Raw genomic sequence first — 25,651 nt, 5'->3', positions numbered from 1 at the left:
CATTTCTGAGCCAGTCCTGGCGTCCTCCCTGTAACTGGAGGAGGTCTACCCCCTGATCACCACCAGAGAGATCTCGGCTTCTCCTTCTTGTGCAGTGATAACTACATTTAAAGGTGGTATCGGGGGAGGGTGTAGCTCAGCGGTAGAGCGCGTGCATAGCATGCACGAGGTCCTGGGTTCTATCCCCAGTCCCTCCATTAAGTTAGTCAGTGAATGAACCTAATTATCTCTCCTCCTCCCAAATAAAATAAATAAGTAAATAAAAGTAAAAAAATAAAAAACAAAAAAACATAATCCAACTGTTAAAAAAAAAGTTGATGACCACCGACTGCCAAAACTTAGTCCAGAATGAAACAGTCCATCCGTTTGTACTTCCGAGTCACGTAACTTGCTGATCCCCCTGCAGCAGAACTAAATTAGCTCTAAATTTTCTATGGAGCAGAGCCTTCTGACGGGACATCATGTGAAAGTTCTCCAGCCGTTGCGTGGAGGGCAGAGAGAGGTTCGGGAGGTCCTCGGGCTACATGAGTGGCCAAAAGCACCTCATATTCCCAAGAAAGGATTCTCCATGAAGTTCCTTGGATAATTAACGCAAAACACACAAATCACTCATTGTAGACCAGAGTAAACTTCTCTTACTAAGAACTATTTTTTCAAGTTCCGGTGTTTACTGTCTGAGGGAGGTGGTAGTTCTCACACCCAGAATGAGCAGAAGGTCCACGGCTGTAAAGGTCTCTGCGGCAAGCGGGCCACGCGGGGGCTGCCGCCACAGCCCGCGGGGTAATTTATGTTGCTTAGGGACCGCAGTTTTCTGATAGATTGAACTGTTAGTTTTCAGGAGGATTTAATGAAATATTGAACCAGATGCCAGAGTCTGCCACGGATGCGGGACTGTGAGAAATGAGGAAATGCTGCTTTGTAAACAGCTCGGACCTCTGTGCAGCGGAGGCAGGTTGGGGCCTTAGTGAGAGAGAATCACGGCCCAGAGGAAACAGGACAGGTTTTGTGTCACCGTGTTTGCATCTCTGTCCTGTGCTCCTTTAGAACAGGGGGCTGCACTAGCCAGGGCCCTTTTGATTACCTAGAAAAAATGGTCCAGATCTGGAGGTGGGCAATAGGGGCTGAGATTTTTCTGTCATTATTGTTATCTGTGTATCTGCGAATTAATCTTATAATTCCAACGGATAGGCTTTTGCTATATTCCTATTTTCAATAATATCAGATAACTGGCATCAATATTTAACTGATACAAAAGAGATAAACAACAGGGGCCTACTGCATAGCGCAGGGAATGATGTTCAGTATCTTATCGTCTACAATGAAAAAAACGGCTCTTTTACACTTTAAAATGGGAACCCTGGTTGGATACTATTATTATTAAAATTGTGTGCTATTTAAAAACAAAAAAGATTGAGCAAGGAGATTTTTGCAAAGAAAACAGCGTCTTCAGAATGAAATTCCTGCATGTCATTTTGACAGCCTTGACCATTAGAGTCTGTCCCTAACGTTTTAGGACTGTTCCTTTTTTCTGATGACCATGGTCAAGACAAGAGGTCATTTTTAAAGAAAAAAAAAACTACTCAACTCATGAGTTCAAATTCTGATCTTCTGCTCTTTAGGAAAAGCAAGTAATGTTAGATAGTTCCTCTTCTCTCTAGTCCCCCCCCCCTTTGGGGGGAGGTAATTAGTCTAGTTTAACTAATGAATTACTTATGTCTAGAGGAGGCACTGGGGATTGATCCCAGGATCTCATGCATGCTAAACTAAGCCTGCGCTCCGCCATTTGAACTATACTCTCCCCTCCTCTTCTCTCTCATTCCAGTGTAACACACTTTTTGAGCATTATCCTGTTTATTTGACTTAAGATTTAAAATGTGCCTCTTAACTTTAAAGAGCCTGCTTGACTCTGCATGGCCCGTCCTAACCAGGGCCTGAAGCCCTCTGCACAGGGCTGCGTGCAGTGAAAAAGGTCTGGCACAGTTCTGGGTTACACGTGAAAAGGTGCTTGCCAAATAAAGCAAACATTGTGGGTTTAAAGATGAATAGTCAAGACCATAAGGGTTCATGTCTCTGGGGAGGTTCTCTGTCTCGATGATTAAATGTCTGGTGTGAACTGGATTGCCCTTTTAATGCGAAACTGAAAATCATCAGTTTTGTCCAAATACTTTTGAATCAACATAGTTGGGGAACTTGCTTGTCAAATTCCACTTGGTCCTGAGCCAATCCTTAGCAGCTGATCCTAGAAAAGAGGCAGGAAGCTGAAAGAAAGAAGATACCTCCCCTTGGCAAGTTCCCCATAAAAACCACGGTGCCTGCTCTGTTCATATTTATTTGTACCCATTTTATAGTATGATATCGTAGTTATTTCCTGCAGATCATTCAAGGGAGTCCTAGCAGAGTAAAAATGTTACAGTTCTTCTGAAAGAGATTAAGAGCATCCTGGTTTGGAAGATGAGGCCTTTGGGCCACATCCAGGGCCTGAGTCATGACCCCAGCAGAGCCCCAAGGGTACCTGTGACCTTTGGCAAGTTCTGGGACCCCTCTGGGTCTCTCCTGTTTGATCAGTTTAAGAACTTCTGGCTAATCCTCAAGGTTTCTTAGCACTACTGGTGTCTGATTCTAGCAGTACCAGTTCTCATCTTTCCAACAAAGAAATAAATCAGATAAACTCAAACTCAGGGAGCCTCTAGGACAACTCTATCCCAATTATTTGCTTTGTCCATTTCTATGACACTCACTCTGGTCTGGCAGATCCATAGCCTTAAATGAACAGGGAAACCTGTTTCCTGTTATATTTTTACTTTGTGGTGGTTACAGATAAAGCTTGACATTTATTCACTGCATCCTCCCACGTCCCTGATCTTGCCCTCAGTCACTCCCTTTAGAGTAATGAGAACTGACTTGCCCCAGCCACACACACCTCACTCCATAGGCTTGAAGGGGAAACAGGAATGAATGAATTATTGTTTTCATAATGTTTCATAGCATTTGCTGTCACAGAGCACCTGGCTTGCTCATTTCAGGTCAGTGCATGTGCTGAGTGGTAGAAAGAGGTCAGGTCAGAAAAGTACTGCTTCCCAGCAAAGGTCCATTTACAAAAGCAAAGAAGTGTGACTTTGGAAGTAAACCTAAAGATCAAAGCAAAGACAGATGGGTTGGGGGGTTTCACCACATAAGAATCAGTGATACATTATGGTTAATTCGATGAAAGAAGTTACCCACCTAATGGTAAGAAGTGTAATGCTAATGGAGTGTGGAGAAGTATTTAGCTCAGGAGTAGTCAAGCAGTAAGAAGAGGGGGCAAAAAAGGGCCTACGGGGAGAATGCAATTTGCCATCTCTTATAAAAATAAAAAATGAATTGCTGCTCGAGTAAGAATGAGAATATCTTCTTATGAAAAATATCTTTGTCTGATGATTGCCTGTTACTGTTTGAATCATAACTTCCACTGCGGCTTTCATTCAGAAGCAGCCATTTAAACTCACATACTTCCCGAATGTGCCCAGGGTGTGAAAGCTTTAATTAAATCTACAAGTAGAGCCTTAAAAGAACAAGAAGCAAATTAATTGCAACATGGCCCATGCATTTGTTTCTCTGACAGTCCCTGTGCTCGGGAGGAAAGGCAATCTGTGTGCTCTTCTCTGAATTAGTAAACTCAGTATCACTTTCCATTAGCATGGCCAGTCCGCACCATGCATCTTTCCTCTGACACTGTTTACACGTTAATGCCGTTACAGACCAAGTCCGTTCCAACTGGTTTCCCATCAGATTCCCGAGCAGTAAATACGTGGGATAGAATAAGCGGCCTTCTGCTCTCTGCAGAGCTGGCTTCGTGAGGTCTTCTCTCAACTGCAGTTCGTAATTAGACTGCGGCGTAATTAAGGAAAATTCAGCGCATGCAAATAGGGCGAAAGGACTTGCTGCTAATTCTGGTAGTTATACCGCCATCCATAAAAATTAATTTGTAAGATTATCATTTGACTTTTTCAGTAACTGCAAAAGTCCAAAATGAGGACGTGGTGTTTTGTGCTCAGGAAAGACTTCTACCACTGGAGTTAATAAATATTCACCAAAGGAGGAAATTAGAGATAAAACCGATATTTTGAAATTTCATCTGGAAAAAAAAAAAGGGTCCCAAAATTCCTATGCTTCAAAAGCTTGAACGTAGACTTACTTTGCTTTTATTTGGGGTTTGTTTCTAGAAGGTGCCAGTCTTACTGTGTAATTTATAGCAATCTGTAAATACCCACTTCCCCTACCAACTTTCAGCACTTGCACCTGGGAGCTCCGTCAGACAGTATATAATTCTCCTGTTTTAAAATCTTCACCTATTAATACCTCAGGCCAAGTGTTTCAAGCCAGTAAACCATGACTTCTTTCACTCAGCCTCTAGGAAGGAAAGCGCCTGGGGCAAGGTGGCTGGGCTTAGCCCACGAGTCAGACAGGCCTCTTCAAGGTGATTTTGTTGGTTGCATGTAGTTTAGAATGAGAACAGCGAAGATTTCTGCTTTGAAACATTCCCTGTCTTAGGATCAGGATTGTTTCTCGGGCGGAGATGACGTTTTCTCGCTGGGAAGCAGATGTATCGGGGAGCTGTCCGCCCCTCCCTGCTACGTGGTTTCTTACTTGTTCTCGTTTCCGTGAGGCTGAAGATGAAAGCCCCCGGCGTGCATTCTTCTGACTGGAAAGGGGCAAAGGCAGCATTTTTAAGAGTAAGGGCTTTGCATATTAATTAAGAGACGCTATATTCACAGCGTATTAAAAATTCAAGATTTAGTCCATCCAGGGTCAAATTGGGAAATTTAAAAATTTATGGGCTTACATTGTTCATAGTTTCCTGAGGGCAAATCCATCCAGTATTTTGAGCTCTTCATGAATGGCTTGTTGTGGGGCAGTGTAGTCAGGAGGAAGGGTACAGTCAGACGGCATCCAGAAGTTGTTTTTGGAAACAGGCTAACAATGGAGCCTGTGTAATCTCTGTCCGTTGCAATCTCTAAAAATAGGCCGGGTAACTATCCATCTTCAGAGACTTCAGAGCGACGTGCCTGGAGGCAGGCAGGGAGTTGGACCTGGTGACTTATGAAGTCTCTTCCACTTTCATAATTCCCATGATTCCTCGCACAGATATAAATACAGATAACGTGGTTTTCTTTATTCCAGTTTTCATTGTGTTGGGAAAAAAAGAACTAGAATTCAGCACTGCCATTAGAGAACGTTGCTGTCGATTATTCAGCTTAACTCCAAAGAGCTGTCTCCATTAATAAAGGGAACCGTGGTAAATGTCGCCAACAGGATGGTAATTTGTGATGTTTTTGAAGCGTCCAGGTGACCATTGCGGGAAGGGCTGAGAGAAAGGTCACACCGAGTTTAGCCCCAGTCATACCCAGTTGTTACTCAAAAAGGATTTTGCTCTGATTAATCAAACACCAAAGGCCAGTCAGGGAAAAAAAGACCAAGGCCAGGAACCTTCTGAAAGGGAGTCAACTTTTGTAATAAATAAAGGCTGCTACCATGTCTCAGGACTCAAACCCATGCAGAATCAATGAGTAAGGTCCTGCTTGTGCATCTTGGGAGAGTGAAATTGTATCGTGGAACCTCTCCGTGGGCTACTTCTCCTGACAGTCAGGTGCAGCAGACAAACAGAAGACTTCTGAGAGGATGTGGACCTGCACCAGGCTCTCCCAGGCTAACAGTCTAGAGCCCGTTCCTTCCATCGGTGCCAGCAGCACAGCCAAGATTGTTCTCTGTTGTCAGGCAGCCTCAGAGCCGTTCAGCCTTCTAATACCCCTTAAAAAAGAAAAGCTGCACAGCAAAGGGAGCTTGTTCTTCTAAATGTTTTGGTTCAGTTTTAGGACGGAGATGAGAGGCGTTCGTTGGGGGCTTTAATTATCCTGGGTCTCCTTCTGAGCTGCCTTTGGTATTTTCAGTTCTGATGCTGATTGACTTGTTTTCCCTGTACCGTGATTACATCACTGAAGGAACCCCCAGACTGTGCACTGTAAGGCAGAATTGCACAGGAGTGGGAGTCTAAGACTATTGAAGAATCTCTCTTACCTCATTGATTTTAAAGAAGTCTCACCTCCAAGGCAGGGCCAAGACTCTAAGGTGCTGTTTTAGTTACACTTCAGTGCATTTTACATATTTTTAAATTAAAGTGACCTATTATGATTGTCATACCAGTTGTAATACCCCTTTTTCTTGAACTTCCTTGAACTTTCTAGCTAAACCTACTTTCAAATCAGAAAAATCTAAGGGACTTTATAGATACACAGACATCTAGTCCCCACCCTGCACTGCTCCACAGAGGGAATAACCAGAGAGCTGTCTCTTTACAAATCACACAGGCGATCCTGTTTGCGAATGACTCTGCTCAAAATGGTATGTTCCAGCTGTAAAATAACTGGTGAAGTGATAGCTTTGATAGTTTTCCTGTCGTTGGAAAGCTAACACACGTTCATTATTAAATATTCAATCATAGCAGAAAAGTGCCGAGAGAGAAGGAAAATCATCTAATATCTTTGCCTGCCCTCAGCTCTGTGGTCCTTCCGGTGGCCATCTTTTCCCAGGCTGCGCCGTGTGTGTGCACACGGGTATGCACGAGACCGATGTGCCCGTGTGGTTCTGTAGCACCACACAGCAGATGTCTTGTCCCACCAAGAATTATATTTAACAGTTCAACAGCAGTCATGGTCTCCAAACATCCTGCTTTACCAGGCAGTTGGCTTTGATGGCCATGCAGTCCCGACGATTGGATAAATTTACATTTCTTTCCCAAAATTTGTTTTTATCATAGTTGAAACGACCCCTGTAGCTCCCTGAAAACACTTGGAAAAAGCTCCTCATGTGGACCTGAACTCTCTTTGTTCTAAATGCAAGTCAGCAGCTTTCTTATTTCTGAAACCCAAACAAAATCAACCGTGGCTTCTACATGGTTATTAGTGTTCAAAGCATTCTAAAAGTGAGTAGTTTTTCTTCTTGATTTAAAAAGAAAGCCCTCAACAATTTCTTTAAATATGACTAAATTCTGCTGTGGGTCAAACGCAAACTTTTAATATTATTTCTAGAAGATGTGACTTGGTGGCTTTCTTATCAGAGTCCCCATCATCATCCTTAATATAATCTTGAGACAGGAAAAGAGGGAGGGAAATTGATAAGCTGTGATTCCTTAAAGACAGTAGCTGAGTCATTTGTCCTAGGACAGGGCTGTCCCATTTGCTTTGTTCTTCCATGCTGGTTGATAGTTTTTAATTATTTTTTGTTGAGGTATAGGTGCTTTACCATGCTGTGTTAGTTTTGGGTGTACAGCAAAGTGATTCAGTTATACATATATGTAGACATTCCTTTTCATATTCTTTTTCTTTATAGGCTATTTAAAGTATTGAATGTAGTTCCCTGTGCTGTACAGTAGGACCTTGTTGTTCATCTATTTTATATATAGTAGTTAGTGTCTCTGAATCCTGAACTCCCAATTTAGCCCTCTCCCCTTCCCACCCCCTCCCCAGATAACCACGAGTGTGTCTTCTATGTCTGTGAGTCTGTTTCTGTAATGAAGGTTTCTGGGCTGCTTTGTGCTTCCTTCTCTGCCCCCTTGCCCCCCTGGATCCCTTGAAACCTCCCCATGGCCCCTTCATCCAGTCACAGGAAGGCCTACGAGGCCCAGGTGTCCTGAGAGGAATGATAGACATGGTCCCGTCCTCATGTAGCTTAAGGTTTTAGGAGGTGACCGAAAATAAACAAACAAACAAGGGTGTCAGGACCCACAGACACCACCTTCTGTCGTGTTTGCCTCCTCGTCCGCAGAGGTGACCTGTCCCAGGCCCTTTTGGAAATGTTTCTCTAGGTGGCTTGACCACCTGGGGCCCAGGGCCCTCATCTGAAGAGACGATTCTTGGGTGGCACAGAACAGAAAAAATAAAATGAAATACTTTGAGACTGTGTTCATGTATAAATTGAATGATTATTAGCTGCTTTTTTGGTTTCCTCGGCCAAGGAAAGTGAGGCAGAGAATTTGAGGGGATCATACTAACAGTAAAAATACCTGACAGTTGTAGCCAATATATGAATATAGTGCTTTGTAAAAATGATAATAGTAGAATTTAATCAATGTACAAGCATAAATAAAGGAGAAAAAAAAAAAAGTATCTCCCCAAGCTGCTCCCTGGCCTCTCCATACCCAGTCCTTTCCCCAGAGAGGAAATCTGACTCCTAAATCTGAAAAAAAATATAGTAACTTATAAAAAGAAAAATTGGGGAAGGGTCTAGGTCAGCGGTAGAGGATGTGCCTAGCACACACGAGGTCTTGGGTTCTGTCCCCAGTACCTCCATTAAAATGATAAATCAATAAACACCTGATTACCTCCCCCCAGAAGGAAAAAGAAAAAAGAAAAGAAAAAGAACTCAGAGCTGGTAAGAGTTTGATGTTTATTCTAGGCTTTCTATGAATTTATCCACATATTTATACAAAAATATAAAATATTTTGTGTTTTGTGTGTTTTTGTATATTGACTCATTCCATACTCGCAGTCTGTGACTTTTTATTTAGCTTGATACGTCTTAGGGCTCTCTCCTGTCAACCAGGGCATGTTGATCTACATTGTCCTCTTAACTCTGAGTGTTTTCACATTCCTTAATTGATGGAAATGCAAATGATTTCCAGGCCTTTTTTTTTGCTTCGTTTTTCTTTCACAGCAAGAGCGGCCCTGCCTACCCTCATGGGGGCCCTCAAAGCCTCTCTGACCTCTCTTTCCACATTAGTGGCGTTCGTCCACCTCCACAGCAACGTGGGCCAAAGTATACACTGTGGTCTCTTAGAATCCCTAGAAAATCGTTCAGTCATTCACTCATTCAGTGTTTTTGATGCCTTTGACAATCAGCGCAGCCGTCGTGGAAGTAGCCGTACTGACAGGAATGGGAAGCCATCACCTAGGACGTGCCGGGCAGCCAGCTAATTTCAGCGTCACAACAGCTCTGTTTTTATTCCATTTTACAGCTGGAGAAACTTTGGTCATGAGCTTAAGTGACTTTCCGAAGTCACACAGTTAACAAGCAGTGGTGCTCAGATTTGACCGGGGGCCAGCCCACTCCAGAAGATCTGGTTAGCTACCGTAATACCCTCCACGGGCCAGGCCCAGTGCTGGTGCAATACAGTGACCAGGAGCCTGCCCTCATGGGCCTTTTGCTAGTTGAGAAGACAAGTACTAGTAATCACAAAACGAACGTGCAAATGCTCTGTGACAGGTGTGACGGGGCAGGGCACACAGTAGTCTATCTAGTAAGTCCATGGTAGCAGGAGAGACTTGGCATGGTCCAGGAGGGCTTTCCCAGGGAGGAGGCTCAAATGAGATTGACAGGTGGGAGGGGTCACTGAGATGAAGTTGCAGGCAGAGCATCCCAGACAGTGGAACCAACATCTGCAGAGGTCCCCTGGCAGGAGGGACATGGCAAGTGAGTGGCTGGAACAGGCCAGGGAGATGGGGGGAGCTCCTCAGTGTTGGGTCAGGTAGAGCCTGGTGGGCAAGGAGGCTGCAGATGCAGGCTGGAGCCGGACCTCAGGGTGCCTTCCAGGTCCAGGGAAGAGTGTTGATCTCATCTGCAGAGGGTAGAAGTCACTGCTGGGTTTAAGGAAGACCATGAAGTGATCAGATGCATGTCTTCAAAGCTCTCTCCAGTGAGTGCTCGGGGTGGATTGGAGTGGGGCCAGTCCAGCTTCCAGAGACCTGCAGGAAGGCAATTGCAAGAGATGATGGAACTGTAGACCACGTGGCAATGTGGAGATTGAGAGAAGGGGACAGATTTCAGAGGTGAGTTAACGGGACATGGAACCCAGGGGTGGAGGTTCAGCAGTCGTGCAGCAGGAGGGGTGGTGATGTTCACCGCGTTGGCCAGAACCCAGCAGTGAAGGAGACCCCAGGTGTGGGACCCGCGCCCACCTGGAGAGCGTATGGACTTCACTCAGCTCAGCTGTCAGGAGATTCGCACACCCTCCTGCATGAGCTGCTTTGCCTTTGAAGAGCAGCCTCCGGTGTGTACTGAGCACTCTGTCATGCTTTATTCCGCTGGCCTTTTGGAGATGTGTGTGCCAATGGCAATTTTAGATGCTCACATTTAACATTGTATTTTTCCTGTTTCTTTGCAGCCATTCTTAAAAGCATCCAAACTTTTTTTTTTTATCCTGGGAGCTAAAAATTTATTTCATGTCACAAACAGGAGAATCTGTGTCAGAAAGTGTCAGTTTCTAAGTCCAAAATAATAAGTTAATTTTTCTCACCTTAATAATTTCTGAAATATTGATAGAGAGACAGGAAGGAAACGTTCAGCCGAGAGTCTCATTTTTAAAAGGTAAAATGAAACCCAGAAAGTCCAGAGGCATGCAGTTCAGCACAAAGCAGCCGGTCTTGTGCACAAGCTCCGAATACCATGGTGTCAGAGGGAAGGGTCCTCCTGTGCTTTGTACGAAGGAGGTGGACAGCTGGAGTATTTAAGTGGGTGATGCTGTTCTGTGATGAAGCAAATGCCGGATGCTTCTGGAAGTCACGGGCAGCGCGTCACTGTCCTGCTCAAGGAAACATCCCTCCTGAGGACGAGTCTCAAGCCCTCGTGGTTTGCCTGTTCGTTTAGGTCTAGTCTTTGAAAGACAGTGACCAAGTAATACTCTGTGTTTGACTTGGGCAAGTGGCAAATGACAGTGAAGACCACGAAGCTGAAGGTCTTTACTGTGAAATTTTTCTTAGTTTCATTATAGCCGGTTAAATGGACAAAGTAGAATTTTCTTAAAATGAAGGCTTGTGCATCAGAAGCCCCTGGACGGTTTTTTTTCCCCTGAGTACTAACATTCAGACAGACCCACAGACCTACCCAGAACCTCCACGGATGATGTATGAACACATATACTTTAAAAATTCATAACATTTAAAAAATTACCCTACTTCCAGTTAAAAGCCTTTGGATTAATAAAATAAAGAGTAGTGGCTACATTTCACCAATTTTTCCAAGAATGCCCTCCTGAAGATTGCCGGTTCTAAGTTATCTTTGTTTTCATTATTCAGAGATCTCGGAGTTGAAGGATAAGTGGAGAAAACAGCCCCTGTTCTTGGAGAGACTAGCTCAGGGGTGGGTGCTGTTGGTCTCGAGTGAGTGGGCCAGGCCAGGGCACATCACCGCGGGCAGCGTCTTGCCAGCCCAGTGCTTCGTGAAAGAGCTGCAGCATTCCTGCCGCTTAGTAAGCCTCCGCCCACAGGGAGGTGATGACCCGGAAGGCTGGAGGCCTGCTCATCTGTGCCTGAGCCCGGCGTCCTTCAGAGCCAGTAGGTCAGGTCTTCATTTGTTCCCCGGGGTGGAGCGGAGCGGGAGGCAGCCCACCTGGAGGTGGGGTTTGGAGGTTGTCACTGCCTGCAGGTCACCTCCTCAGCAGGCCAGGCACATCCAGGGGAAGTTCTCATCTGGGAGACCTGACCTCAGGGTGACCGCAGGGTTGCACTTCACCTTGAGACTTTCAAGAATCGTCTTTTAAGATGCAACAAGATGTTGTTAGTAAATTTATTTTATTGGCACACAAACTGGTTGTATTGTAAATTGGTAGGAATATGTCACTTTTATTTTGCAGTAGCTTTTTTACTTTTAATTGTTTACTTAGAAATTAAAATTAACAATACCAGATTTTAGACACATACTCAATACCAACCCTGCAAGGTTGGGCTTACTTTATCTCAGTTTTCTGAAATGATGGCAAAGTGACAGCTGCTAATGTGCTTTTTCTACTGGTTGTTCTCGGCTTCTCTGGCTTTCCGAAGACAAAGATAATACAATGTGCTTGAGAATCAGCAACTAAATAAATTTTATTTGAATATCTTATATTTTATTTCCCCCTCTTTGAAAATTACATATAGTAATTCTTGTCATTTATATATAGTAATTGCATATAAAATACAGCTAATGTAACAGATACATTGGATTTTTTTATTCTTATATTTTATTGAAATGTAGTCGATTTACAATGTTAGTTTCAGGTGTACAACAAAGCAATTCAGTTACACATATACATACACATACTTACTTTCAGATTCTTTTCCATTAGAGCTCATTACAAGACATTGAATATAGTTCCCTGTGCTCTATAGTAGATCCTTGTTATTTATCTATTTTATATATAGCAATGTGCAGATACCTTCAATTTTTAAATACAATGGTGTTAAAAAGAGTAGACAAGATGATGGCTTTACTGAGTGCAGATGGTTGTAATTCAGAGATTGTATGTGGGAAAATGTAGAAAACTACTCAGTCGTGGCAGCTGACACTGTAACTAGACTGAATTTCCTCTTAATGAAAAAAAGAGCTGTGTGTGGAGGGTGGGAATGTCGTGTGGGATAGGTCAGACCTTAACAGCTACAGGCTGACATAAAAAAGGGTAATTGGTGTGTTACTAAGTGGACGCCTGCTAAGGGCGTAATTAGGAAACCGAGCAGGCCTCGGGAGGAGTCTGCTGTGTTTGCCGCGGAAGGAACTGCCGGGGAAGGGGCAGGACTGGCGAGAGAGGCTGCAGGTCGCCCCGGCCGTGTACAGCTCTGCCGGGTGGCCAGGGTAGCGCAGGCAGCCTGGGCTCTGAGAGGGCGCTCATCGGGGCCGTAGGTCTCAGTGTGGCTGGGTCACTTGGTACCTAACCAGGGTGCCTGGAGGCTGAGCTGAGGGTAGAGGTCGGCAGAACATAGGAGCTGCGTCCACGTGGCCCATCTTATTTTTTTTCACTTGTTTTCTTTTTTATTGAAGTATAGTCAGTTTACAATGTTGTGTCCATTTCTGGTGCACAGCGTAATGTTTCAGTCATATACACATGTGTTCACTTTCATATTCTTTTCCATTATAAACTATTACAAGATAGTGAATATAATTCCCTGTGCTGTACAGTAGAAATTTGTTGTTTATCTGTTTTATACATAGTAGTCTAGTATCTGCAAATCTCCAACTCCCAGTTTATCCCTTCCCACTTTGTTTCCCCTTGGTAACCATAAGTTTGTTCCTTATGTCTGTGAGTCTGTTTCTGTTTGTAAATAAGTTCATTTGTCTGGTTTTTTTAGATTCCACATACAAGTGGTATCATATGGTATTTTTCTTTCTCTTTCTGGCTTACTTCACTTAGAATGACAATCTCTAGGTCCATCCATGTTGCTGCAAATGGCATTGTTATTCTTTTTTATGGCTGGGTAGTATTCCATCGTGTATATATACCACAGCTATTTTATCTGTTCACCTGTTGATGGACATTTAGGATGCTTCCATATCTTGGCTATAGTAAAGGGTGTGGCTGTGAACATTGGGGTGCATGTATCTTTTTGAATTACATTTTTCTCCAAATATATGCCTAGGAGTGGGATTGCTGGATCACAGGGTAAGTCTACTTTTAGTTTTTTAAGGAACCTCTGTGCTGTCCTCCATAGTGGCTGCACCAATTTGCACTCCCACCAACAGTGTAGGAGGGCTCCCTTTTCTCCACACCCTCTCTAGCACTTATTATTTGTAGACTTCTAAATGATGGAAAGTGACCCATCTATTGATAAACCGTGGGAAACTATGGGACACATATTGGACTACTACACGGCTGTACAGGAGATGGAAAAAGACTTCTCTAGACAAAAGTAAAGTGATTTCCAGGGAAGGAGACAGCAGAACAAAACCTCTTCTTTACAAAAGAATGCCAGCTAATAAATGCGGAAGGGTCGGCAGGGTTAGAATGTCAGCATTTTGAAAAGGCCAGTGAAATATATGTGCAAATGATTATATATGGTGTGATACATTTTGAGTAAGAAAGAAATAAGTAAATATATGTGTGTGTTTGTCTATAAACACACACATTATTTTTACAAAGAGAACTCAAGAAAGGTAATCCCAAAATGCCTGAAAATGTTTACTATGGCGATAGGTAAGTGGGAACGGGGTAGAGGGAATAAAAGGAAATGAGCAAGAGACTTCTCTGAGTATAATTTTTATATAGTTTTGACTTTCGAAGCATGTAAATGTTTTGCAAATTCATAAAATTAAGTTAAACTGAAAATACTAAACAAGCTGACCCTGGGGTTGAATATAGATAGAAACACGAAGTAGTAATATTACTGCCCAGAGGGAAAAAATTTGGGTAACTTTTGAACACAAGTCTCTTGACTATATAACCTTAGTGATGTCCCCAGACCAAACTTGGGTCCACTCACCCATGCACAGTAAAGTCAGTCTACTGATACTGGGTTCTGGTAACAATTTAAACAGCAAATCAGCCACATGGCAGTCACAGAATATTTGGTTCCTCCCTGAAGTACATAGGGATGACCATGAGCACACAGCCCCCTGCTTCACCTCGCCTTTAAAAATGTTTCCCTGGACTCATCAGGGAGGTTGGGTTTCCTGAGCACCAGCTGGTGCCTTTTTAAAGGCAAAGTGAAGAGGGGAGAGTTGCAGGGTGTGTGATCAGCTCGTGCACAGTTCCTGATTGGTTGATGGTGAGGTAACAGGGTGATGTCACAGGGGTTAGCATCATCAAGCCACAGGCTCCAGCCAGCTGAGGGGGCTGTGTGCTCATGGTCATCCTATGTACTTCAGGGAGGAACTAAATATTCTGTGGCTGGTTTGCTGTTTAAATTGTTACCAGTTCTTCTAGCCCAGCTGCTAATTTTGTCACTACATGTTCACATCCTTTCAATCATTAGTTCTTGAGCCAGACTTTTGTGACTCAGAGGAGGCCTGGGAGACCACAGCCTTTCTACAAACAAGACGCAGTCAGAGGACATGGTGGGGTCTGTCCTGGGAAGGCCCCACAGAGTCCTGCTCAGTTACAGTGGGATATATTCAAAGGACAAAAAGAACTAAAATAAAATCTTAAACATTTTTCGTAGATTTACTTTTCATAATTATGTTCATATTGTTCTTCTAAAATTATTTTTCTATAGTAGGATAAGTACATAAACCCCAAGGTTTACTGTAAGAGAAGAGACAAAAATACTCTTTTTAAAAAAAGAAAATCTCTGTAGTGTTAAATCTGAATTGGAAATATCAGTGTGAAGTCATGATTTAAATATATATGAGATAGAATGCATATAAAATTTCCTAGGCCCTGGGCACTCGAAAGAGCTAGAGACAATGAAACTCTGGCTGCAGTGAGTGCACGCACCATCGATCAAGACCTTAATTTGTAAATGCTGTTCCCCAATAAACACAGTTGGGCTTCTTGGAGAAATGACTCATCTCAGGTCTAGGTCAGGGGAAAACCAGGTGAGCCTGTAGCGTCTTATGCCAGAAAGCAAGGCTGTGCTCAGTGACTAACAGAATGATGTCAGAGGGACAGAGGAGCCGGCTGAAAGGGCTGCCCCCACCAGATGCCGGACCACTGGATCATCCAAAGGAGTACTGTCTGTAGTTGATTATGAAGCACTGCGCTTTAAGAAATCCATCCATCTCAGGTAAACATTTAAAAACAAAAAAACAAAAAAAAACAAAAATTAAAAAGAAACCAAGAGAAGGGGACAAAGGGAGGTTTTCTTTACAGGGCAATACCAGTGAGTAAATATAGAAATGGGAGGACTGGAAAATCACCATTTTGCAAAGCCCAGTATGATAATACATTCAGACAAGAGTCTGTGTTTGCTGAAACAACTGGGTGAGGGCAGTGTGGTCATCAGAAGAGTCGCACAATCTAAAACGGCCACCCTACGGATGATCCGATGAGGGAAAGCTGAGCCTTTGCAATGGGAACATCCGCTGGTGAACGCCTTCCTCGTCAAATCCAGCCAAGCCAGTAAGGGCGCAGTTTCACCTGATGGGATGCAATTAGAGGGCACAGTCACCTGTGCAGCAGCTGTGACATTAATGTTTAATCAGGAACAACCAGAGCGTCTGTCTCTGTGAGACATTCTGCAGTAAAAGTAGCCCCGGACTCTTCAAAAAGTCAGTGTTTTTTGTACAACCACATTTTCTCTCCCAGATGCTTATAGATTGATTCTGTGTTCTTTTTGTTTTCTTTCTGGTATAAAAGTTAAGTCAACAAAATGTGTGTTGCGTCCAAAGCCCTTTAAAAAATATGATTAAATGACGGCCTACTGGTGTGCTTCCCCAGCGAGCTGAGGTCGGCGGTCCTGCAGCCGTGGCCAGATGCCGTCTGCGGGCATCCCCCCGCGGGACCCCTGTGCCCGGGCAGTAGGACTCAGTGTGGAGGGAGGGAGGGGGCAGAGAGTAGCTGCGAGGGCACAGTTGGCAGCCTTCAGCCTCGATGAAGATGAGGAGCGCAGGGAGGGCCCCAGGGCTGCTGGGGCAGAGACCACGGCCGCTCCTGTCTCTGGCGCAGACTCAGGGGCTGCGGGCCAGGCCCTGGGCCCAGGGCCCACGGTCTGCACCTCGTCTTGTCTTATGGGCACACTGCGGGGTTTTCAGCTGTTTCGCCCACACCAGGACTTAGATTTTGCCTTCTCGTGGAGGCCGTGTTAAGAAAAGCACCAGGTCGTGTTGATCTGGCCTGGCTGGCTCGCGCTGATGTGGTGTATTTTCTCTCAGTGATGCTCTGTGATGTCATGTGCCTACGGAACTCCTCCTCCTTATGCAAGGCCGTTTTCCAAACCAAGCAGCAACTTTTACTTCCAGCCATTTCTCCGTCCAGCTTCTCCCCCTTACTGTGCGAGTCCAACACCATGGTTCCAAGTACGTTTAGAATACGAGACTCGGGACTAACACTGCTGGGCTGTCACCCCACCCCGTCCTCTGTCCTTGTCCCCATAATCTCTGACGGCTTCTCTGCTTTAAAAGCTGGATCACGGCGGCCTAGTCAGTGTGCGGGGTGTTTAAGGCAGCAGGGTTTTGAGAATGGTGAGGGAAGAAGTGTGAGAAAGGTGTTCAGGACAGAGAGGTGACACATGGAAAACCAGAGAAACTGAAGTCTCAAGGTTGTGTCTCTAGAAGATTCCGTCTGTGGGAGGTTCTCCCCGTGCTCAGGGCCCACGCGAGCAACAGCAGAGCACCTGGACTCTAGCCTCACACAGACCACCCTTCCCCGGTGGGAACTCTCTGGACTGCCCGTGGTAGCATCAGTATTCCGTCCTGGGCTGTATTTCTTGTCGTGGTCGCAGCGTCACAGTGACTTAGGACGCAGGCCTTGGACATGATGTGAGCAGGAAAGCGCGCAGACACAGCTCGTTCACCCGCACCTCCTGTCCCTCCCAAGTCCATGCAAAAACCCACTTCCCAAAGACAGTTCTTGCTGCGTTTTCATTTTTCTTGCTTTTGAAATACTGTGTTGTTCTGCGTCCTCCTGTTTGGGAATGCTGCGGACTCACAGTGAACTAGTGTCAGCCCAAGACGTGGGTTGTTTTCTGTTTTGTCAAATCTGAGCTGCAAGAGCCCTTTTGATTACTGGGAGGATCAGGCATCCAAATCCTCCCTCTCGGAGTCAAAGATCTCCTGGGACCCTGCTTTCCAGGAACCTGAGATCCCGGCCATCCCGAGGGCAGGGCTCCGCCTGGACCAGTTTGTCCTGACTCTGACATCTCTGCACTGAAACCTCTCAGGAGCTGCAGTGTTTTTATCCACACTCCGGCCAGGGGCACTGGGGACACAGCCAGGGTGGAAATGAGCCGAAATTTTCAATTCTTAGAATTTTGTTTTTTGTATGTGTGCCAGGAAATCCAAAAGCAAAGGCTTTTCACCTGGGCTCCAATAGCAAATTCTGGTCTCTGATTCAAGTCTGTGTCTGCTTTGTGGTTCCATCACACATGAAGGGCATGAGGTTTTTAAGTGATGACTGCCTTTTTTTTTTTTTTTTGAAAAATACCATCTCATTATTTAATTTTTTTAAATTTATTTCTTGAAGTATAGTCAGTTTACAGTGTTGTGTCAATTTCTGGTTAGAGTATAATGTTTCAGTCATACATACACACATATATATTCCTTTTCATATTCTTTTTCATTACTGGCTACTACAAGATATTGAATATAGTTCCCTGTGCTCTGCAGTAGAACCTTGTTGTTTACCTATTTTATGTACAGAAGTTTGTATCTGCTAATCCCAAACTCCTAATTTATCCTTCCCCTCACCTTTCCCCTTTGGTAACTATGAGTTTGTTTTCTCAACACAGAGTTATGAATAGCCCCTCAGTTTGCCTGTTTCTGTGTTCTCAGGTCAGATACTGCACATCTTCCCCCTGCAACCTATAATGAAAAAGAACATGAAAAAGAATATAGATATGTGTGTGTGTATATCACGTATATACATATATATAACTGAAACATTATGTTGTACGCCAGAAACTAACCCAACATCGTCAATCAACTATATTTCAGTTTAAAAAATTAATTTTTTGAATAAAAGCCAGTTACTAGCAAAGCTGCAACTTCAAAAGAAAACCTCTGTGTCAGTGGCCTCCAAGGGGCTAGTTGGGAGCGTGGCATACAGAAAGCTAAGTAAGTGTGCATTTCAAGCGCTTTGAGGGGAGGGCCTTGTTCGATTATGGTTTGTTTTGAGAGATTGGAGTAGTTTCTGCACATAGTAGGCACTCAGAAATATCTGTTGGGTGTTTGGGTGAACGTCAAGGCATTCGTGTTGCAGTCACAGTCTTCTTCATTCTTTCTAAGTGATGTTCTGTGTTATAAGGGAAGATTCTTCCAGGGTCTTACCGTGTATTATTTTAGGTAGTAATGTCCCTATTCATGCATTTTATGGTTTCATGGAAAATAATGTGTTGTACAGATGTTCTGTCACTAAACTAAGCCTCTATGAAGTATCACGGATAGTCAGTTGATTATTATCTGTAAATTACAACGTGGTCATCAACATTAAATTGTTGGAAAGACATTTGTAATGAGAGGATAGGAAAACCAAAGATACTACTTTCTGTCACTTTATAGAATTTCGTGAGTCACTGCTTCCGCACTTTAATTTCTGTTCGCAGGACAAGGTTAAGGTTAAAGGAAATAGAATTAAGAAGTTGCTTAGGAGTTAGCTTTTCTGTTTATTGGGAGCTGGTGTTGTATACTCATACATTTATAATCTGCATTATGCTCCAGCAGTATGTTAATGCTGAGTTCAGAAGATTCATCAGGCCACACGCTGTCCTGTGGTTTCTCTGATGTAGTTCTCAGTTACATCAGCATTTTCTCTTGAACTCCGCACACAAAATGCCTTACAGAGCAGTGTGTAAGCAGTCCTAACAGGCAAATGTTCAGACATAATTAAAGATGAAGTTTAGCTTTTCTGCTGGGGTTGGTGAGTGAGATAATGTTCCTTAACTGTGTGACAGGAAAGTGGAGGAAGTCAGGGCATGTGGCTGCCAAGCCCATCCTCGCTGAAACGTCACGCGGGACTTCTCCAACTGCTCGAAGCTCATCCCAGGAATAATTCCAGCCTCTCAGGGATCATGGGGAAGGCGCCAAGTCTAATGGGTGGAAACGGGTCACCCCTGCTCTTTGGTCCCATTTGCCCGTGTGTACACTCTGCTTCTGAAATTTTTAGTAACCGGATGTCTGTTGGAAGACCACTTCCTTTGGCTGGACTGCCAACTAGGAAAATACGTGCATGCCTTTCACTAAAGTCTAATGTGGCTGCTGATGGGAAGGAATGGAATCAGGATTCTAAACTGAAGTGTGTCTTCTTAATTAAAGACATGGCCCCAGGTACTCAACAAAATATATCAACTGCCATGACTAAGCACTGAACAGATGTTTCCCCAGCACCTGCCTGTGCGGACACCGGCTCCGTGCTGGTGCTGCAGTGGAGGAAGGAACGGTCCAAGCGGGAGGCTGTCCAAAGGGTTACGCCTGTCTTTGGAAGAGTGACTCAGTGCTGTCCGCCTGGCCCTGTGGCCACACCCACTCAGGTGCCTGTTTCCTCCAAGTCTCTGTTGAACAGAAAATCGCCCACTTAGGTGGGCCAGAATATGGACAGCTTCTAAAAATGCCAGATTCTAGAATCAACTCTAACTGAATCAGTTAGTTAATCAGAGGATGTATTTAACTGGACTGGCTGGACTGACCTCTCCAGATTTACCAGTTACTGTTGGGTTGTGGAGCAAGGACATCAGGGGAGGATGTGCTCCCCAGCCCACGTGGAGGAACAGGATGCTGTCCACCTGCCTTCAGACATCTGGTGCGTCGAGGTGAAGAGAGCACGGCAGGCCTGCCCCGGCCCCAACACCTCGTCTTCTCCTGCCCCAGGTGCATATGCTCTTGAGTTTTTTCTATATAATCATCATCATCATCATCATCTCATTTTCCCAACCCTCCCATACACCACCTAGTGGTCACATTTTCACATATTCTATAAACTTGTTTTTCAATAAATAGTTATATTTTGAAGTGATGTTACCAGGAAGAGATGCCTCTCTGCCTTATTTTACACGTATTGTATTCTGTTCATTCTGTGTTTAATTTGGGCCCAAAGAGGGCTAAAGACCATACATTCCCTAATTCACTAATAATAATTACTTAGTAACATATAATAATTACATCATTGTAATAATTCACTAATAGCACCTCTACTTTCTTACCTACTTTTTAGCTCATATCCAGAAATTTATCTAGATGCAAAAGGAAAAACTACAAATTTGTATATATCTAGAATAAGCACTCCCTTTAAGATGTTCACGTATGGTTTCAGTCAGATTTCTAATTCCTCCTTCCATTCCTCTTACGTCTTGGGAGATGATGAGAAGTTGGCAGACCTGTCCCTGGAATCCCAGCAGTTAGCAGGGATTTGTCTCAGAGCAGCTTTTGTTTCTTCATTGCAGTTCAAGACCGTCATCCCATTACTCTAAGGGTTTCTTCCTTGACACTCTCAGTCGTCCTGCTCTTCCCCGTCTTCCGGGCAACCTCCTCATCTCCCTCAGACGTAATTAAAGCCACCCAGAATCCCAGGAGGCCTTCCTCTGTGCCTGAGACACCTCCCAGTCTCTCCTGCCCGCGTCCTCCCTTCCTCTGCATCCGTCTGTCCCTGCTCTTCCTTCCCAGCGAGGGACCCACTCACCTCGGCTCAGATAGCCCACAACTCTGATTTCTTTCCCATTCACCACCCCCTAAGATGAGGTTGCATTTCAATTTGCAAATATAAAATCTAGGTATTTGTTCACAGTGATTTAAACTGAATGCGTATCTGTGTAATTGCTGCCAGTGTGGGTTATTCTCGGGAAACGCAGGGAGGGACTCGCGTCGGGGGCAGCTGTTTGCTGCCGCTCCCCATACAGCACCATCCTTAGGTTCTGGAGGTAGCATGAAGTGAGCTCTATTGCATATCAACATCCACAAAGGTCCTTTGTTCCTAAAGGTAAGGGGAACTCAGAGCAGCAGGTACAAGCTGCTGTGGAAAGGTTTCCTCCTTATATGTCAGATGAGAAAAAGAAATACACAGGTTTCAGGAAGTTTTTATAAAACAACTGGTTTGTATTCTTCAAAAAGGCCAGTGTCCTGAAAGGAGAAAATTCAGAGATTGTTCTAGACTTGAGACTAAAGAAACATGGCGGGTAAGTGCAGCGCACGCTCTTTGATTGATTCTCGAGCAAAACAAAAAAACAAACGAAAAAACCATAAAGGACATTACTGGAATGATATGGAAGTTTTGAATGTGCATATGTATTAGGTAATATTTTGGTATCATTGTTAGATTTCTTGAGTGTAGTAATAACACTGCGGTTATGTAGAATCTCTCATTCTTAGGTGATACATGCTAAGTATTAGAGGTAAATTGTCATAATATCTTCAACCGACTTTCAGATGATTCTGAAAAATAAGTGTACATATTACGTGTGTAGCAGGCTCATGTAACTTGCAAAGATTCATTCTTGTCATTGCTTCTTTTTTGTGAAGGCATGAAAGATACTTTTCTAAATTAACTTTCCTACTGAAAAAGAAGAGATTTTTCTTATACCCTGTGAGGCAAACTAAGGGGAAGCCACAGTGAGGGGTTGCAGACATCCTGTGGTCTCCCACATCCTCCACGGAGTCGCCCCTTCCATACGTGCAGAATTCAGCCACACCACATGCCAACTGCGAGAGGTTTTTCTCTGCTATTTCATGAAAAAAATGAACCCAAGAAATTTAAATCATTTGATGTTGAATGATCTGAAAAGGATTTCCAGCTTTTGCAGTGTTAGTCTCTTGCTCGAAAGAGGAATGTAATGGGGAGGGGAACTGTGGTCGTTAGCTTGTACTTTCTTGGGGTTTCAGCTTTCATCCCCTAAATGACACTTATCTGTCATCACCTGCCGTACTTTGGGATGTATTTTACCCTTTTCTTCATGGGTGTATCAAAATGTGTGGCAAGGTAAATTATTTTTTTAAGAAACTAAATCTGAGGTTCATTTGTGCTTTTCTCTTTAAATTTTTAAAAAAAATTTTATTGAACTACAGTTGATTTACAATGTTTCAGGTGTGCAATGAAGTGATAGCGCTCTCTCTCTCTCTCTCTCTCTCTATATATATATATATATATTCTTTTTCAGATTCTTTTCTATTAGAGGTTATTACAAGCTATTAAATGTAGTTCCCTGTGTGTACAGTAGGACCTTGTTGTGTATCTGTTTTACATACAGGCATATATATTTGCTAATCCCAAACTCCTGATTTATCCCTCCTCTCCTTTCCCCTTTGGTAGCCAGAAATTTGTTTTCTGTGTCTGTGAGTCTATTTCTGTTTTGTCGATAAGTTCATTTGTATCATTATTTTAGATTTGTGGGAAGGTAAATTGAGTCTTAACATTTTGAAATAAATTAGACTTTCCTTTATAAATCCATCTAGTTGTTTAGTGAAATAGTCCAGTAGGTTTTTTAATGGATATATAAATAGAAGGCAGATTAGTTTTGAAAGCACAATGCCATCTTCGAAAATACAAAAAAGGGAAAGAAAAAACAATGAAGCGTCTGCCTGATGTCAGTTACAGTTTGGGGGCGGAAGTGAGGCCGCCTCCACGCGGGGCAGCATCAGTGCGCAGGGTGACGAGGGACCATTTTGCCTGTACTTTGCTTCACTTAAGAGTTGTCCAAAGCTGCATTTGGACTTGATATGGAAAATGACTGGATTGAGAGCAGCCTTTATAAGTAATCTTTATATGGTAACTTAAAAAAAAAAATTTAAACCTAATAGTTCCCATTACATGACACCAGAAAATTTTGAGAGTTTGTGTGCTCTTGTTTTCCGTCCAGTGTATTAAGATTTTAGATTGTTCTGGAGGATCTTGAGAGTGTGGAAAGAGTTTGGGTTATCAGCATTGCTGTATGCTATTTGTTTCACATGCGTTTGCAAACAGAAAATGATACTTTACAGTTTAAGTTGCTGTTGGTGCTTAGTTTTGTTGTTGTTGTGTTTATCGGGTTGTTCTTACATTGTTATCAGCCAGAATGCTGTGTGGCTAAGTGATTTTAGTTTATCTAATTTCTTTGACATTTAGACAGCCATTTGTAGCCTTGGGAACAAAATATGTTCATCATAAAAAAAACTAAGAATGTGATCTGATGTTCAAAGCTAAAACACTAAACCATAGTTAGCAGAAAGCTTTCAGAACTATGCACTCAGTATGCAAAGAAACCGTGATTTCTCACTGCTGCAAATTCTGTTTCTGACCATAAAAGGAAGATATGTCAAGTTTAACCATTTGATACACACAAGAAAGGAAACTGCGTTGAACCACCTTGCGGGAGTGGGGGTTCTCCAGACTGACGTCCCTGTTACTCTCCTACATGCATGTGTGACCTTAGGGTGTGTCTATATGATTTCATTTTGAGAACTGTTTACCAAACATGCATAGCAGATGGTTTCCATTACCAAGAGTAGGCTACACTAAGTTCTTTGGATCTGCTTTCTTTATTCTTTTGTTATATATTCAACCAGTTATGTGCTTTGTAATTTTCAATATTTCGGCATTTTAAAATACGCACAGCAATATACACATATGGACAGTCTCCGACTTAGGGCAGTTCGACTTAAAATTGTTCGACTTTACAATAGTGTGAAAGCAATGGGTAGAAACCATACTTTGAATCTTGAATTTTGATCGTTTCCTGGGCTAGCGGTACAAGGTAGGTTACTTTCTCATGATGCTGGGCGGTAGCAGCGAGCCGCGGTCCCCTGCTGGCCACACGGTCCCAAGGACAGGTAACCCACATAGTTAGAGCCATTCTGAACCCAGGCAGACATTCTGTTTTTCACTTTGGGCACGGTATTCATGTATTACATGATATTCAACACCTTATTGTAAGATAGGCTCTGTGTTAGATGATTTTACCCAACTGCAGGGTAATGTAAGTGTTACATTATATGGTAACTTAGATGTTGAATTTAGGTCAGGCTGAGCTATGGAGTTCGGTAGGTTCAGGGTGTTAAACGCATCGACAGACAGTATTTTCACTTAAGATGGGTTTATCGGGATGCAGCTCCACTGTAAGTCAGGATGATCTATACAGTTATATCTGGAACGATCCGTTATGCTTGAGTTGTAAAGATAATTTGACACACCCACTGTTTTCAGTGGGTATCACGTCTGCCAAAAAATATTTCCATTTGCACATGGCTGGCTTTCACACGTAATCACTTACTTGTTCATCTCGGGACATAGTGTCAGCGTGTACTATGTAACTAACATCAAATAATCTCATCTGGATGCACAATGAATTTCTATTATCTAAGAGTTATTTATATTTGATGACATTTTCCTTCTTTTGGAAAATAGATTTCAGGAAGAGGAAAATGGCAAATTTTTTTTTTTAAATCAGTGCTTTTTCATGTTGATTTGTATTTGCGTTGTGGTAGGTTTGGAGTGCCCAACGATTAGGGTCATTGTTTAGTGGCAATGTGCTAAGCCTGTGGAGTGTGAGAAATGGTTTTTTGCCTCACGGCTCTCATAAGACATTATACATATTGAAAGATAATTAAATGAGACAGGATGAGATCAGGATAGTGACTGCTTTGGAGTTCAGAGATAAGTGACCTCATCATGGACCAAAAGATTAGATGCATCAAAGAACCCAGCCTTGAAGAATGGGAAAGAATGGCTGTCAGGGAGGTCGGGAGCAAGTGCACCATGAGGTATCAGTGGAGGCAACAAAAGGCTTCCATCAGGGCTGAACATTTCGTAACAAATGGCTGATGCTCTTACTGTAACCCATTTAGATCCATGAACGATGCACTAAGATTTCAATAGAAAAATGAGCAAAGGTTATGAATAGTCAATTCATAGAAGGGGAAATGCAAATGATCAATATGTGTGTTAAACGCTGTGCAGCTTTATCAGTAAGCAATGAAATGCAAATCTAGAAAGCAAAGTACTCTTTGTGTTTCACTCCAAATTGACAACTAGTTTAAAACCCACTAGGGTATTGTAAGAAGGGTGTCCCCATGCATTTTCTGGGGAGACTAGAAGTGGGTACAGATTTTTTAAAGCAGTTTATAGTTTGTAACACTGCTGTTTCAAATGGACATGCCAGTTAGTCCACTGCCACTTAGAATGTTTTCTAAGGGGATTTTCACGTTTATAGACGAGGATAGTCATTACACTATTACCCATGACAGTGGAACATTTGGAAGCTGGCTACATTTCCAATAGACATAATTAAATAAATGTCATTTTGATTAAGTATTGTTTAGTCATTAAAACCTGTGTTTAAAAATAATTAATAGCATTTGGAGGTCATAGAAATAAAGGGTA

General features: G+C 43.2%; 1 protein-coding gene and 1 long non-coding RNA gene across 4 annotated transcripts in view; one reads left to right on the top strand and one right to left on the bottom strand.

Annotated features, from left to right (window-relative positions):
- The window catches only part of PTPRM (protein tyrosine phosphatase receptor type M), a 604,888-nt gene that overhangs the window by 434,102 nt on the left and 145,135 nt on the right, over positions 1-25,651 (top strand). The gene's annotated exons all lie outside the window — the stretch shown is intronic.
- LOC116659488 lies at positions 3,630-24,360 on the bottom strand. Its single transcript, XR_004314850.1, has 3 exons — positions 23,946-24,360; positions 13,139-13,143; positions 3,630-3,641 (listed from the first exon to the last, which is right to left on the bottom strand). It is a non-coding gene; the product is annotated as an uncharacterized LOC116659488 (long non-coding RNA).

This window comes from Camelus ferus, chromosome 24 (genome assembly GCF_009834535.1).
Source record: "Camelus ferus isolate YT-003-E chromosome 24, BCGSAC_Cfer_1.0, whole genome shotgun sequence".
NCBI lineage: Eukaryota > Metazoa > Chordata > Mammalia > Artiodactyla > Camelidae > Camelus > Camelus ferus.
This window is presented reverse-complemented; position numbering and strand designations above follow the sequence as displayed.